Below are 17,889 nucleotides of genomic sequence, written 5' to 3'. Positions count from 1 at the left end.
AGAGCATAGTTCTAGCTGCTCAGTCAACTTTTGTTCCGAGTAGGGAAATTAGATCTAACAAAAATGATCCCAAATGGATGAACAATAGATTAAAACATCTCATTGGTCAAAAGAGAGGCATATATAGGCGTATCAAAAGAGGGGATGGGCAGTTAAGAAATCAATATATTCAATTAAAGAGAGAAATAAAAAAAAAGAATAAGAAAAGCAAAAAGGGATTATGAGGCTAAGGTCGCAAGGGATTCGAAGACTAACCCAAAAGGGTTCTTTCAGGTATACAGAAGTAAGATTAGAGACAACATAGGCCCACTTAAGAGTAACTCAGGTCAGATCACTGACAGTGATAGGGATATGTGTGAAATTTTCAATTCTTACTTCCTCAGTTTTTACTCAGGAAGATACTAGCGACATTCTAGAAATAATAAATTATGTAGAACAGGACAATAATAAACTATGCACGATTGCAGTAACTAGTGACATAGTCCACAGACAAATAGAGAAATTAAAACCTAAGAAATCCCTAGGCCCTGATGAATTGTTTGCAAGGGTTTTAAAGGAATGTAAAGAGGAACTTTGCAAACCTTTGGCTAATCTTTTCAACATATCACTACAAACTGGCATAGTGCCTGATAAGTGGAAAATGGCAAATGTAATACCTATTTACAAGGCAGGTGACAGGTCCTTAGCTTCGAACTATAGACCAATAAGCCTTACCTCCATAGTGGGAAAATTTATGGAATCAATAATTGCCGAGGCAATTCGTAGCCATCTTGATAGGCATAAATTGATAAATGAATCTCAACACGGTTTTACTAAGGGGCGTTCCTGTCTTACGAATTTACTAACTTTTTTCGCTAAGGTGTTTGAGGAGGTAGATCATGGTAATGAATATGATATTGTGTATATGGACTTCAGTAAGGCTTTCGATAGAGTTCCACATCAGAGACTTTTGAGGAAACTTAAGGCACACGGAATAGGAGGAGAAATTTTTTCCTGGGTAGAGGCGTGGTTGACAAATAGGCAGCAAAGAGTTTGCATAAATGGGGAGAAATCAGAATGGGGGCACGTCACAAGCGGTGTTCCACAGGGGTCAGTGTTGGGCCCCTTGTTGTTCACAATTTACATAAACGATATAGATGAGGGAATAAATAGCGACATAAGCAAATTTGCTGATGACACCAAAATAGGCCGTCCAATTCATTCTATTGAGGACATTAGTGCACTCCAGGATGATTTGAATAGACTGATGCAGTGGTCGGAGAAGTGGCAGATGCAGTTTAATATAGACAAATGCAAAGTGCTAAATGTTGGACAGGACAATAACCATGCCACTTATAAACTGAATAGTGTAGATCTTAATACTACTGATTGCGAAAAGGATTTAGGAGTTCTGGTTAGCAGTAATCTGAAACCAAGACAACAGTGCATAAGTGTTCGCAATAAAGCTAACAGAATCCTTGGCTTCATATCAAGAAGTATAAATAATAGAAGTCCTCAGGTTGTTCTTCAACTCTATATATCCTTGGTTAGGCCTCATTTAGATTATGCTGCACAGTTCTGGTCACCATATTACAGAATGGATATAAATGCACTGGAAAACGTACAGAGGAGGATGACAAAGTTGATCCCATGTATCAGAAATCTTCCCTATGAGGATAGACTGAGGGCCCTGAATCTGCACTCTCTAGAAAGGCGTAGAATTAGGGGGGATATGATTGAGGTGTATAAATGGAAAACAGGAATAAATAAAGGGGATGTAAATAGCGTGCTGAAAATATCCAGCCAAGACAGGACTCGCAGCAATGGTTTCAAGTTGGAAAAGTTCAGATTCAGGAAGGATATAGGAAAGCACTGGTTTGGTAATAGAGTTGTGGATGAGTGGAACAAACTCCCGAGTACCGTCATAGAAGCTAAGACCTTGTGTAGTTTTAAAAATAGGTTGGATAAATACATGAGTGGGTGTGGGTGGGTGTGAGTTGGACCTGACTAGCTTGGGCTACCAGGTCTGGTGCCGTGCTCCTTCCTTAAGTGGAAGTGACCTGACTAGGTGGTCATTGTTCTAGGCCGGGGGGTGGCATGGACCTGCTTCGCATGGGTCAGTAGGCCTGTTGCAGTGTTCCTTCTTTCTTATGTTCTTAGACAACCGGTGTAAGGAAACACGTCCGATTTTTACACCCCTTCGCCGGGAATCGAACCCGGACCCTTACTGTGTGAAACGAAAGCTGTTGCCACCAAGCCACGGGCCACCGTTTGGGGAAATTTGTGTGCAAATGCCCAAACCTCCAACCACAGGCAAGTAAATATTAACTACTTATCTTTTGTTGCATGCCTGTTATAGGTGAGTTACCCTTCGTAAGTTAGAAAACCCTTAGACTATAAATCCTAGCTTTTCAGGAGATTTAGGTCTTATTAAAATTTCCGGGAGGATTTGAATCACCATTAAATACTAGAAGTGTTACAATAATTTTAGAATATTATTGTTAGGTCGATACCCTGAGAGAACGATAGTAAATAACGAAACATTATTGGAATCCATTACTAGTATTATTATTATGATTATTAGGAGAAGTGCTAAACCCGTAGGGATTATACAGCACCTGTGAAGATGGGGGGTGAAAGGCACTTAGGCTCAGTTCAAGGAACCGGAGCACAGATCCAATTCCCTTGATCAAGAGCCCTTCACTAGCATCAAGGAACCTACCTCAATTGATGGGCTACTGGAACCCACCTGGTGGTGACCCGCTGATTGCGAATGAATATTGTTTTCTGAGGTTCCATTAAGTTTCTTTAGGTATTAATACAAATAGAGTTACACAAATCACTGGTCAACATTTATTTTCTGGTCAATTATATTACACCGATTTTAGGGTAAATTTGTGGTGCTGATTCCTAATATGTCATCGGCTTTGCTTGATTTGCTCTAGTTTTTGATAAATTTGGTATCCCATTGAAGAACATAAAAGATGTGAAGAATATATTGATCAGGCGGGGCTAACTTACAAATGGCATTGAAATTATTTTTAGACCATGCAGTCAAATCATGTAATACATATTGGCACACTTCATTCTATATAAGAACAGATTAATATAGTAACATAATTCAGATACCACTAATTAATGTTGGTCATCAGCACAATTATGGAAATATAAACACATATGCAGTATAATGTGATCCTTTATTGACTACGTTTCGCCCACACAGTGGGCTTTTTCAAGTCACAAACAGAACTACCTGGGGTGGAAGGACCGCGAGTATTTATAGTCAGGTTCAGAATGCTGAGGTCAGGTGGAGAATGCTGCATCTGATGATGTACCGAGTGGGGTTATAGAGTCTAAAATCTTGGGTAGCTTGGAAAGGAGATTGGATAAGTTTGTGAGCAGACCTTCTACAGTGTTCTTATGTGGGATAGCGATGAAGAAGTTTCTTGGCAAGTGGTTCAGCTATGTTATAGAAGCCACTATTCTGGTTGAAGTTGTCGGATATAGAAATAAGTGATGATTCCAGGATTCTTCGGTATTGAGTGTTGTCTTCTGTGGCGATAAGTCTTGAGTTTCTGTAGTTTATCAAGTGGTTGTGTGAATTACGGTGTTGTACGCAGGCATTCCTTGTGTCGTCAGACCTGCTTGCGTATTGGTGTTCTGAAATACGTGTTTGGAGGTCCCTTGATGTTTCGCCCACGTATAACTTGTTGCAGTCATTACAAGGGATTATGTATACCCCTGCAGAGGGTGGAAGCTTGTCCTGTCTATCACTGGTAATGTCCTTGATGGTCGTGGTTGTGGAGGTAGATACTTGAAATGAGGTATTGGAAAAGATGTTGGAAACGTGTTTGGCAATGGAGTTGGTGGGGAGGACTATGTATCTCTTCTCGGCAGTGTCTTCTCTGGGTGTGTTGAAGATGTTTAATGCCCGTCGTCTGCAGTCTCTGATGAAGTGACGAGGATAGTGGAGTTTAGAAAATACTTGTTCAATCATCGTGCATTCTTCTTCAAGAAACTCATTGCTGCAGATTCTGAGTGCACGCAGGAAGAAGCCTATAATTACACCACGTTTGGTTTTGGTGTCGTGGTGAGAGTAAAAGTGGAGAAGATCGTTTTGGTTGGTGGGTTTTCGATAGACTTTAAAACGAAGTTCGTGGTCAGCTTTGCAGAGCAGAACATCAAGGAAAGGAATTGAAGCGTTTAGGAGTTATGAGGAGAATGTCGTCAACATAACGGAGCCAGGTGACAGACGAAGGAATAATGGTGGAGAACGTTTCTCCACCATCATCAGATTCTCATCAGATGCAGCATTCTCCACCTGACCTCAGCATTCTGAACCTGACTATAAATACTCGCGTTCCTTCCACCCCAGGTAGATCCGTGTGTGACTTGAAAAAGCCCACTGTGTGGGCGAAACGTAGTCAATAAAGGATCACATTATACTGCATATGTGTTTATATTTCCATAAATTACCTAGGATAACCCTAAAAAAAGTCAAAGTGACTTATTTCCACTGTTGTGAATTCCTGATTCAGCCACCATAATTATTGACCTCCAGAGACCCTCCGAGTCACTCAGTCTGTGGCCCCAGTGTCATGAATGGTTCAAATGGAGCAGAGCTTTAAATAGTTGAGAGACTCATACAAGCGACAACACTGGCCTTGAGATACCAGATATTTAACCTTGACTGTTGCTGCACCAGCATCTCTGCTACTCCCTACGAGCTGTCTGAGTGGGGAAGGTAACAGACAAGTCTGTTGATAAACAAAGCATTAAAGACGGAACACCACAAGCAAAGCTCTGCTCCTGTAGCTACAAGTAGGTACAGTAATTTCAAAAAGGTAATTACATACATCCACATCGTACTATAACCTTGTGGGTTTAGCGCTAAGTTCTGATTGTAATAATAATAATAAAAGGTATGCTAATTGTAGTCACCTAAATGTGTAACTGTTCTTATTTGTTCCTGTACTTACATAAACTTACTTAGTTACACACTGTGGCACCACACGACGTCAAAACTTCATTCACAAACGCTACATTATATAATAATTTCATAAAATACCTATTATATCTGACAATTATTTTCTGGCATCCTTTTTTTTACAATAGAATAGGGCCCCTGAGGCGCGCGCGTTTGTGCTCCGTCAAAAACTGCGTGTCTTAATAGTAGTAGAAGGAACAGAATGCGGGAAATAAGCGTGTGCAACCATAAAGTGCATATACTCCTTTGAACAAACAAAAAAGGAATATCAGTGAACGCTAAATAGGAAAATATGGATTATAGTGTCACATAGAGAGTGCCGGTGGAGAAACGGTTACCGTGGGAAATAGACCTGACCAGCACTAGTGAATTATTGCCGGGTGTCGACACAAGTGGAAATAAACGAATATCGATCTATCTATCTATAAGTAATATAGTGAGTGACAAGGATATATATGTGCAGTGGCATAGTGAACTAAATTGTAGATAAGAGTAATCTAAATTATCGCCAAGTATAGCGTACAATATATAGTGTAGATAGGGGAATATCTTACAAGCGACTGGCAGAGGTCCAGTGAAGTGTTAATAACGGATAAGTAACTACTACAGTCATAAGATATGAAACGAGTGATGGTAGCATTGAGGTGCAGGGAATCACAGCATACATAAATTGAGCATACAACCGTTACCTCTACTAAACAGGAAATAATCTTTTCCTTAGAAGTGTAGGGGGAAGTTAGCGTAGGCCTGTGTAAACAATAAAACAATGATCCCAGTATAACGCAGTGAAAAGTGTAATTTGAAAGAATACAGTGTATATCCTTGAGATAAACAGTGTACAGCACTACATAAAAGGAATTTAAATAGTAATAAAAATAGTATTAAAAAAAAAATAATAGTGAAGTGTTGCAGTGTGGGCAAGTCTGCCGGCTCACACCCACCCTGCACCACCACCCACCCTACACCACCACCCACATACTGCAAACTTGGTTCGTATAAATACATCTTGCATATTACTGGCACCAGCAAGAGAAAGGTAAAGTGGAAATCAGTTTTCTTCCGTGGCATACAGTGTAGTAGGATACAGACAGGATGTCAGCACAGCATATCTGTGGGACATGTAAAAAAATCCTTGGAAGGAAATCCAGAATCACATGCAACCTATGCTCTTCCAAACACCATATCTCTTGTACTAGACTAAATACAGCCTCAAAAAATGACCTCGAACTAGCAAGGTGCTTCTGGTTGTGCAATAAAGATGTAGAACTTTGGGCAGGTATCAGAAAGGTACTAAGGAGAGTAATAAATGATAAAAATAATCAAGAAAACAAAGATGACCTCTTGGATAGTCTACCAAAAATATATAAAACATGGGAGCAAGAGATAGTGTATCAAAAAATGCAGAATGTCCATACCACAACAGATGACTCGAAACTATCTAGTCACCCACATAGTGCTAAACCAGACCCATCCCCCAGTCATAGCACTAATACCCACAGTGCTGGAGCTGGCCCAGGCTCAGCCTCCAGCCTTATTGCCAGCCCAGACTCTACTAGGGACTCTACCACAGCCACCACTGAAACTATAAATATACAACCATCATTGCACAAGACCGTGGCCCACAGTACAGATGTTGGAGAGGAGTCTCCTCCTTCTTCCTCTACTGAGGAAAGTAGATGGAATCCAGGACGGGGTGGCCCTGGCTTGGATACTGAGGATTATAGTGCAGTCCCAGAACCTGCAGAAATTGACAACACACCTCCCAACAATTCTCAACCAAAGGTGAATTTGTGCAAATATTATGCTTGGGGCATCTGTAAGCATGGAATATCAGGAAAAAAATGGGACATGCAACTTTGAGCATCCCAAAAAATGTAGCGACCTCCTGTCTAAAGGAGTGTGTCGTTCTTCTTCCTGTACTTTCTTTCACCCAAAAATGTGTCACTCCTCGGTCCTCCAGAAGCAGTGTTACAACATCGACTGCCCTGCATACCATCTAAAAGGGACCAGGAGGCACAGACCCCACAAGACAAACAATAGTAGCTACGACAACCCAACTCCAGGTGATTTTTTAGTGGCAGGAAACGAAAAAGAAAATGGAAGGAAATAACAAAAATAGTCCACCACCTTGGAGCCTTGTTGGACTGGAGGCGCAGCCAGTGGCCACCCATGGCCCTCCAGAATTACAACTACTGATGCCAATAACAAAATCCCCCCAACAAACACAGAATACAACCTCGTTCATATTTGCTAATATACAGGGCCTTAAGCCATCCACCAACAACAAAATACCTTTTATCAGTGGACTTCTAGAGGAGTCTAATGCAATGTTTGCAGCCTTCACAGAGACTCACACAAAAGATCACTTTGACAGTGAAATATGGATAAGTGGTTACAACCTTTTTAGATGCGACAGAAAAAACAGGCAACAAGGGGGGGTTGGCCTGTATGTCAAAGAGTCCCTCATCTGCACGGAGTTGCTGAACACCACAAATGAGGTAGTTGAAGTTCTATCAATAAAGATCGAGAACCAAAACCTAGTCATTGTGGTTGTATATAAGCCACCAGATGCAACCTCACAACAGTTCAAGGAACAGCTACTGAAAATTGATTACTGTTTGGAAAACCTTCCAGCTCCATCCCCAAACATCTTACTGCTTGGTGATTTCAACCTAAGGCATACAAAATGGAAGAATGTAGCAAATAATGTTATAGCTGAAACAATCCCCGGAGGTAGCGCAGATGAAAGGTCACACACACATGAGCTACTAAGTCTCTGCGAAAAACACACCTTAAGCCAGCAGATAGTGGAGCCAACAAGACTAGAAAACACACTTGACCTTATCTTCACAAATAATGAGGACCTGATAAGAGACATAAGAATATCAAAAACAACTAATTCCGATCACAACCTAATCGAAGTCCAGACGTACATGCATAGGGGTCCTGATCAGCAGAATGCATGTACCTGTGAAGGTGTCTTCACAAAATACAACTTCAACAACAAGAACATCAACTGGGACCAGGTAAACCATGTCCTAAACGAAACATGTTGGGAAGATGTCTTAAATGACATGGATCCAAACCAGTGCCTTGAAAGGATCAACTTCCTGGCAGCCGAAGCATGTTCTAGGCATATTCCCCTAAGAAAGAAGAAGAGCAGGAGTAAACTGGAGAGAGAAAGACGCTCCCTCTACAGAAGACGACGAAGAGTCACTGAGCTCCTCAGGAGTGCTAGAATATCTGATACACGAAAGGAGGCGCTGACCAGGGAAGTGGAAACTATCGAACTTAAGTTAAATGACTCTTACAGGAACCAGGAGAGACAGGAGGAGCTTAAAGCTATTAGTGAAATTGAAAGAAATTCAAAATATTTCTTTTCATATGCCAAAAACAAGGCAAATACCACATCTAGTATCGGGCCCTTACTCAGACAGGATGGGACTTACACAGATGACAACAAGGAAATGAGTGAAATATTGAAATCCCAGTACGACTCTGTGTTTAGTGAACCACTAATCGGTCTGAGGATCGACGACCCAAATGATTTCTTCATGAATGAGCCTCAAAACTCCATAAATGTATGCCAGATTTCCGACATTACCCTAACTCCGATAGATTTCGAAAAAGCCATTGACAACATGCCCATGCACTCAGCCCCGGGCCCAGACTCGTGGAACTCTGTTTTCATTAAGAACTGCAAGAAACCCCTCTCGCGTGCCCTAAGTACACTATGGAGGAGGAGCTTGGACATGGGTGAAATTCCACAGTCACTTAAAACAACGGATATAGCCCCACTCCATAAAGGTGGCAGCAAAGCATTAGCTAAGAACTATAGACCAATAGCTCTGACGTCCCACATCATAAAAATCTTTGAAAGAGTGCTAAGAAGCAGGATTGCAAATCACCTGGATTCCCAAAATCTGCACAATCCAGGGCAACATGGGTTCAGGGCAGGTCGCTCCTGCCTCTCACAACTACTGGATCACTATGATATGGCCTTGGATGCACTGGAAGAAAATCAGAATGCAGATGTAATATACACAGACTTTGCAAAAGCATTTGACAAATGCGATCATGGCGTAATAGCCCATAAAATACGTGCTAAAGGAATAACTGGGAAAGTGGGGAGATGGATCTTCAAGCTCAACAACAATTAACCATCTCAGACCACTAATTACCCAACAAAAGGCTGCAGTCAGAATGATAACAAATTCTCACTACAGGCAGCACACTCCACCAATATTCAAAACTCTAAACCTACTCACCATACAAAACATCCATACTTATTACTGCACCTATTACATACATAGAACACTTAACTCTGATATTAACCCTCCCCTCAAACATCTCCTTGCCAACCTCAACAGAACACATGACCATAACACAAGGCACAGATCACTCTTTGATGTTCCTCGTGTCCATCTCACGCTATGCAAAAACTCAATGCACATAAAAGGCCCTAAAATCTGGAATTCATTACCTGTGAATATAAAAGAAACACTACCTGTTCTGTCATCTGCTGAGGACGCGGTTAACCTCCAAGAAGATATAAACAAAGTTTTCCAGTGGGCAACGGTAAACAATATGATGTTCAATGAGGACAAATTCCAACTACTCCGTTATGGAAAACTGGAGGAGATAATAACTAGAACAGAGTATACTACTGACTCCGGCCATACAATAGAGCGGAAAAATAATGTAAGGGACCTGGGAGTAGTAATGTCTGAGGATCTCACTTTCAAGGATCACAACAGTGCCACGATCGCACGTGCAAAGAAAATGATAGGATGGATAATGAGAACTTTCAAAACGAGAGATGCCAAGCCCATGATGATCCTTTTCAAATCACTTGTTCTCTCTAGGCTGGAATACTGCTGTACATTAACATCTCCATTCAAAGCAGGTGAAATCGCAGATCTAGAGAGTGTACAGAGATCCTTTACTGCACGTATAAGTTCTGTCAAGCACCTTAACTACTGGGAACGCTTGGAAGCACTTGACTTGTACTCGTTGGAACGCAGGAGGGAGAGATATATCATAATCTACACTTGGAAAATCTTGGAAGGAATGGTCCCAAATCTGCACACAGAAATCACTCCCTACGAAAGTAAAAGACTGGGCAGGCGATGCAAAATGCCCCCAATAAAAAGTAGGGGCGCCATTGGTACACTAAGAGAAAACACCATAAGTGTCCGGGGCCCAAAACTGTTCAACAGCCTCCCATCAAGCATTAGGGGAATTGCCAATAAACCCCTGGCTGCCTTCAAGAGAGAGCTGGACAGATACCTAAAGTCAGTGCCGGATCAGCCGGGCTGTGGCTCGTACGTTGGACTGCGTGCGGCCAGCAGTAACAGCCTAGTTGATCAGGCCCTGATCCATCGGGAGGCCTGGTCATGGACCGGGCCGCGGGGGCGTTGATCCCCGGAATAACCTCCAGGTAACCTCCCACATCCCTCATAAGATCAGCAGTTGCAACCGTCTTAACACAACTCCCCTTGTATAACTAGAAGAAAAGAATTCAGGTAAGAAAATGAGATGGCAGGTTTCTGGGCTGAATTCTACAAATGAGTTGACAGGGATCACTACCCTAACCAATCATAAGCCACAGATACGCTCTATTCTACACAGTAATGAGTGTGGTAAGTAACTAAGTAATTAGGTGTGTGGATGGAATGTTAGGATGAAAGGTCAGGTAAGGTGTGTGGTTGAGGTCAAATGGGATAAGTGGCTCTGAGAGAATGGTGGATGTGAGGGAAATGGTATAGGTGTGAGCGAGTGGCCGTGAGGGGAATCGTATGGGAAGATTGTGTGGGGGTAAATTATTGGTTGGAATGTTGTGTGTGAAGGTGTGCGGCCCTGGGGAAATTACAGAGGCAAGACGTATGGGTGGGAGAGGCAGGAATGAGGTAGAGTCATGGTATGGGATGTGACAGTGGGAGATTTATAAGGGCACGTTGTAGGGTGGGACTGGGGGGTTGTTGAGTGTACAGCGAGGGGTGTGGCCGAGGGTGCAATGGATGCGCATCAGACGTTAGAACTGTCTCCAGCACTTGTGCCTCAGCTCTCCCTTGTGAGAAGCTCCTTCCACTTTGTACATACCAAATAGTTATTTTATTATATTAATAATAATTAATATTAATTATTAATAATAATTTTTTTTCGCCGGTATTCTCCCGGCCCGGGTCTTTTCCAAGTAGTGGTGACCCGGCCTTGGCTCCCTATCTGGGGAGTGTCTCGAGACTTAAGTCTCCCATGGGAGGAGGTACAAGTACCTCCTCATCGTTGGGACCAAGTGTCCCCAGGCCTAGCCACATTCCCCGCCCTCACGGGGCTCGTAGGGAGAAGCTAGGCCTCTGGTCTGCCATCTACCCCGCCTCAAAGGGGCTCGTGGGGATGGCAGTCTTATGAGCTGCAGATGGTAGCAAGCTCAGGCTATTAATAATAATAATTATTATTATTACTTATTACATTATATTATGATTATTATATTATTTCACGATTATTATATTTTTATTATTTTGTTTAGAAACAAAATATTATTATTATTATTATTATTATTATTATTATTATTATTATTATTATTATTATTTGTACAAGTACATGTACAAGGTATAAAGGTCTGACATCAATGACATATTAGTATATAGAAAGCTGCTTGTTATGCAGAGCATTTCGGGCAAATTAGGTCAATTTTTCCCCATGATGCGACCCACACCAGTCGACCAACTCCCAGGTACCAACTTTACTGATGGGTGAACATAGACAACCGGTGTAACGAAATACGTCCAATGTTAATACCCACGCCGGGAATCGAGCCCGGACTCCTCACCATGTTAGTTGTGATGATGTGACGATGCTACAATGCATTGAGATGAAGTGAGGTGATGGTGTAAGTACTGTGACGTTGTGTTAGACGACTGATCAGTGAGGAAGGGATGCAAAGAGGAGTAGACTTAGTGGAAAGGAAGGAATCTTGGTTTTACAATCCCATGAAGGGAATTTGTAAAAGCCTTTACCGTTTGTTTTACTTTAAAATACCCCCCCAAAAAAAAGAATTATTTGGGATACAAAATAATAATGAGTCGTTCAATTCCAATACAATTCGTCTTCAGTTTTGTTCATGTAAAGTCAACTGTAAAATCCTAAACATTAACAATCTGGCACAAATTTTACCAAGGTGTTGCCATATAAAAAAGCATTATTTTATTTTTTTCTCGTCTCATTTTTGGGGAAACTTCACTAAATGTCTAGTATACGCTTTGGACCACCTTCCTAACTTTTAATAAAAAATAAATGAAATCAGACTATTGCAGTTTTCCTAGTAGAATCCTGCTCCCCCTCTTAATATTTTCAGGCCACCGTGAGAAGCGGATAACTGAAACAACGGAACTGAACCTGCGGATACTGGGTCCTCCTGTAACTTGTGTATCATATAATGTTACTAATTTATTACACAACTTATTGTGGAGCCACATTCTGGGATAATCTAACAGGCTTTGAAACTAGACCTGCGCTCTCCAACAACTACAAACATTCACACTGGGATGACCCAATAGTGGAGAATATATCCTTCATCCTTCAGTGTGTCGGGGAAGAACAGAACCTGGTTCTGTAGTGAGAGCTCCTTATTCAGAGAACTTTCTGTTGGCTATTCCCAACTCCACCCTTAGCATATGACTTGACCCAAAGACCATCCGCATTGGTGTTACCCTTCCCCTTGCTAACCTTATTCTTGCTGAACACAGCTGTATTCAGGTACCACATACCTGTGTGCCATATATCCAAGGGAAAGATTGCAAGATATGAAGAGGTTAATAACATTACCAAGAGGAGCCTCACAACAGCTGGATGCCCAGCAATGAGGGAGCCACCCCAACTATGTAGATCTTATTGTAACTAAAATTGTCCACATGGTATCACCCTTCAAGCCTGGACAGATGGCAAGCAGGTGGTGCAGGACTACACATGTGCAGCCACACTGGCCGATACACCAGAACGGAAGGAGGGTCAGCTGTCAGCTTTAGAGAGTCCCAAAAGTCTAAAAAATACGGTGAACTTGCCCATCATTATATGAACATGACTTTCGAAAGGCCATAAATGGCATGCCCATGCACTCTCCTCCAGGCCCAGACTCATGTAACTCCGTGTTCATCAAGGACAGCAAAAAGCCTGTCACGTACTTTAGCATTTAATGGAGAGGAAGCATGGACACGGGGTTCATAACAGTTACTAAAAACAACATAACCCCACTCCACAAAGGAAGAAGTAAAAAAATTGCAAAGAATTACAGACCGATAGTGCTAAAATCCCATATAAAAATCTTTGAAAGGGTTCTAAGAAGCTAGATCGCCACCCATCAGTTACACAACCCGCACCACACATGGGTTTAGAGCAGGCCGCACCTGCCTGGGTTAACTACTGGACCACTATGGCAAAGTCTTTGATGATCTGGAGGACAAACAAAATGCGGATGTAGTACACACAGACTTTGCGAAAGCCTTCGACAAGTGCGACCACAGTGCAACAGCACACAAAATGCATGATAAAGGAATAACAGGAAAAGTTGGTAGATGGGTCTATAACTTCCTAACACATAGAATAAAGAGTAATAGTAAAAACAGTAAAATCTGAGGTGGTTACAGTGAAAAGCTCTGTTCCACAAGTCACAGTACTCACCCCCATCCTGTTCTCATCTTCATATCCGACATAGACAGAGATGTAAGACACAGCACCATGTCTTCCTTTGCAGATGACACCCGAATTTGCATCAGTGTCCTCCATTTAAGACACAGCAAGATTCCAAGCGAACATCAATGAAATATTTAAATTGGCTGTGGGAAACAATATAAAGTTCAGTGAAGAGAAATTTAAACTTGAAGAAATTAAAACTATACCAGAGTATAAAACAAATTCCAACCACAAAGTAGAGCGATAAACTATTGTGAAGGACCTGGGAGTGATAATGTCAGAGGATCTCACTTTCAAAGACCACAACAATGTATCCGCCACATCTGCTAGAAAAATGATAGGATGGATAATGAGAGCCTTCAAAACTAGGGACGCCAAGCCCATGATGAGTCTCTTCAAATTGCTCGTTCTCTCTAGGACGAAATACTGCTGTATAATAATGGCCCTTTTCAAGGCATGCAATATTGCTGACATGGAGAATGTACAGAGAACCTTCACGGCACACGTAAGTTTGATAAAGCACCTAAATTACTGGAAACAGTTGAAGTCCCTTGACTTGTATTCCCTGTAATGCAGGCGAGAGAGATACATGATAATATACACTTTGAAAAACCTAGAGGGATAAGTACCAAATTTACGCACGAAAATCACTCCCTAAGACAGCTAAAAAAAAAAACTCGGCAGGAGATGCAACATTCCCCCAGTGAAAAGCAGCGGCGCCACGAGTATGCTAAGAGACAACACAATAAGCGTCAGGATCCCAAGACTGCTCAACTGCCTCCCAGCGTTCATAAGGGGGATTACCAATAGACCCCTGGCTCTCTTCGAGAAGGCACTGGACAGGCGCCTAAAGTCAGTACCTGACCAGCCGGGCTGTGTTTCATACGTCGATTTGCTTGCGGCCAGCAGTAACAGCCTGGTTGATCAGGCACTGATCCACCACGAGGCCTGGTCACAGACCGGACCGAGGGGGCATTGACCCCCGAAACCAGGCATAGGCTCAGAGACCCTTGGCCCATTGGAAAAGAGTGCATCTAAGTTCCTTAAGGACAACTTCAGTGCTTTTAAGTTCCTTCAGGGTAACTGGGGATTCCAGAGCGGCTAGTTTTCTGTTCCAGCGACTCAGCGCTGCGGTTCAGAGAGGTAATGCTTGCTGTATTTTGGGCACGGGCCCCAGCTCTTAGAAGCCGGATGAGATTTTCCCATTTTAACCTGTCCTAAACAGGAAGAGTTTGAGGTAATGAGTCTCTCAGGCTGAGGGACTGATTACCTGAGTCTCCTTCTGACCTTCACATTTTTTCTTTGTATTAGACTGATGAAGCCACAGTGTAGCGAAACTTTTTCACCAAAAAAGATACCCAAGTGTTACACATGTGTCCAGTTTATCAACTTGTCGGTTCTGTGAGACATTTATCCACAAAAAAACATTGTTCAGCTCCTTGTATCTATGAGCAAATCTGTACGACTCGTACGGATTTGACGTTTGTTTTTGAATATAGTAAAAATAATTCTAAGAATAGGTATTCTCACACAACCTGCCGTCAGGAGCTCAAGGTCAAACACATATCTTATGTATAAAAAGTCATCTGATAAGCAGTCTTATCTTCCGAGTTCTCTAGTGTTCTCTTACAACTAGTTACTCACAATTCACTACAAAACAAGAAGCATTCACAGAGAATAAAGAAAAATATTAGGAAGACAAAACACACGAGAATTTATTAGTCAATGATCTTAAGTGTTAAATGTTATGGTGAGGATATATCGCGGTTTTAAGGCAAAAAAAAAAAATTACTCACGATGACAAGAGACAAAGAGCACTGCTCGGTTCACAGGTCACCATTCAACAATATCAAGAAACATTCACAGAGAAGTATTAGTCTTGTTGAAAATGGTATAAAATGCCGACTTTGTATTTTATACCATTTTCAACATACCTGTCACATGAAGTATTAGTTGACACATTCACTTAAGCACTTCGACCACGTTGGTCACTCATCGTTCATAGCCACACAAAAATATGTACAACAGAGATTAAAGTTTCAGAATTACACAAAACATAAAAGAATGCCTATTAGTTAAGCCTCAGTGTTAAATATCAATTTAATAATGATAAATAAATACCTTTTAGAATAGTGATGGAAGTATATTACTGTGCGTGAGCCACGCTTGCACACCCCACGCCAGCTGGTGACGACTGTCTCACCCGCCACTGAGTCCACTCTCTCAACACTTCAGTTACTGTTGGCAGGGCAAGCCTGCACGAAGGTCACTCAGAGAGGCCCCGAGTGGCCTTGATGCTGGCCACTCTTGTTCCAAGCATTTAAGGCCTCCTTCCTCGGCACCCACTTAATTATTTTCTTGCTCGCTTACTTGCTTTCTTATACATACATGCACACACACGACCTGCGAAGAAGCGGGGTCAAGAGCTGCGACTCGACCTCTGCAATCACAAATAGGTGAGTTGACTTCACCTTGGGAGAGAAGCTGCAAATATGAGAGCGGAGAGGACTTGTGGTAAATATAAGACCAAGAATATCACCAGAATTACACAAACTATAAAACATCGGCAGCATATACAAAACTAGTAAGCATTACTACAACATTCAGGAACCTTAAAGAATCATTCAGAATTTTATGTAGGACATATATTAGGTCAATTATTGAGCGCACGGCTCCTACACCTAGTCAAACATATGCGAAGCTCATGGTCAGTAAGTATGCAACCAGACTTGTACCATTACCGTGAGAAATGCCCTGTGAGTAGAGGTTGAAAGAATTGAACCTGACGACCGTGGCAAAGAGAGGAGGACTGGGGAAGATAAGATTATGACATACAAAATCCAAAGAGTAAGTGATAAGGCAGAAAGAGACAAACCAAGAGCAAGAGAACACAAATGAAACATAGGCGGAACACAGGTGGAACAAAGATGGAACGAAGGTGGACCACAACACCAGCAGATGGACAACAGAGATAAAAGGTTGTAGTGAGTCTCAGTAGTCGAAAAGTGGAATAATGTGTATGAGACAGTGGTGGAGGCAAACTTAGTACATACCTTCAAGAGTATAGATATGATAAGGCCCAAGAGGCCAGAAATCAACGATGCCGTTTGGGCTCGTATCTTCTCTCAAATAAAAATATCTTCATACATTTTGTTTAGCTATTTAACAGTATCATAGTTTAATTATTCCCATAAAAAAGTCTAGAAGACGCGAACCAGGAGCTAAATCTCAACTCCACCGCAAAAACATGGTGAGTACACACACTTCCTCCCCTCCTCAACACAAACAAACTAGAGCACAGCACAACAACAAAAAATTAGGACTTCGTACACGTCACTTACAGACCTATCATGGAACACACAGCACCAACATAGAGAACATAGCATCAGCATGGAACACAACACCAGTATGGAACGCAACACCAGCATGGAGTACACGGTACCAGCATGGAACAAGCACCAGCATGGAACACACCACCCTAATGGAACATAACACCAGCATGAAACGCAACACCAGCATGAAACGCAACACCAGCGTGAAGCAACAGCAACAGACTTCTTAATAATGTGTGTCAACATTTACACTCGGTTGTTTGAGGTTTCAGTAAAGTGATAATGAAAAAAACTGAAGTTTTGTTTCTTTACTGGGGAAAGATTTATTAATAACATCTGCAGGCAGACAATGTTGTTAGTCATGAAGTAGAAATAAAAGTCACTAGTTGATGAATTAGATACTTGTGCAACACTTGCTCTCTTTATTGCGGAAACGTTCACCATCCAGTGGCTTCTTCAGTCCAGTACAGAGAAAAATAGTTGAAGATCAGGCGTTTGAGGTAATCAGTCCCTCAGCCTGGATTCGATGTGATCAGACCATCGATACTCAAATTACCCCACATAGAAGAGAGGCGCTTACGACGACGTTTCGGTCCGACTTGGACCATTTTCAAAATCACACTGCGTGACTGTAAATGCTCCAAGTCGGACCGAAACGTCGTCGTGAACTCCTCTCTTCTATGTGCGGGTTATTTGTGTATCGTTCCAGTCACGGTATTGTGCCTTTTTTGTTATTCAGTCCATCAGTTATGAAAAGAGTGCAGTAAATGAGAGGAGAAGGAGTTTATATACTGCAGACAGGTGAGGCGAAGCAGTCGTAGGTGGTGTCTAACTCATCAACCTATTCTTGTGGTTTAGCGCTTCTTTTTGATTATAATAACCTGTCGGTTCTCTGAACCG

At 41.9% G+C, this 17,889-nt stretch overlaps 1 long non-coding RNA gene across 2 annotated transcripts; it reads right to left on the bottom strand.

Moving 5' to 3' along the window:
- Nucleotides 1–4,533: 4,533 nt before the first annotated feature.
- Nucleotides 4,534–16,686, bottom strand: LOC138852176 (uncharacterized). Of its 2 annotated transcripts, none has more exons than XR_011391594.1 (3): nt 16,399–16,685; nt 15,779–16,141; nt 4,534–4,736 (listed from the first exon to the last, which is right to left on the bottom strand). It is a non-coding gene; the product is annotated as an uncharacterized lncRNA (long non-coding RNA). The 2 variants fall into 2 exon arrangements; XR_011391593.1 differs by lacking the exon at nt 4,534–4,736 and adding an exon at nt 13,385–13,800 and having other exon boundaries at nt 16,399–16,686.
- Between the last annotated feature and the right edge of the window lie 1,203 nt (nt 16,687–17,889).

Source organism: Cherax quadricarinatus, unplaced genomic scaffold (genome assembly GCF_038502225.1).
Source record: "Cherax quadricarinatus isolate ZL_2023a unplaced genomic scaffold, ASM3850222v1 Contig4719, whole genome shotgun sequence".
Lineage (NCBI taxonomy): Eukaryota > Metazoa > Arthropoda > Malacostraca > Decapoda > Parastacidae > Cherax > Cherax quadricarinatus.
This window is presented reverse-complemented; position numbering and strand designations above follow the sequence as displayed.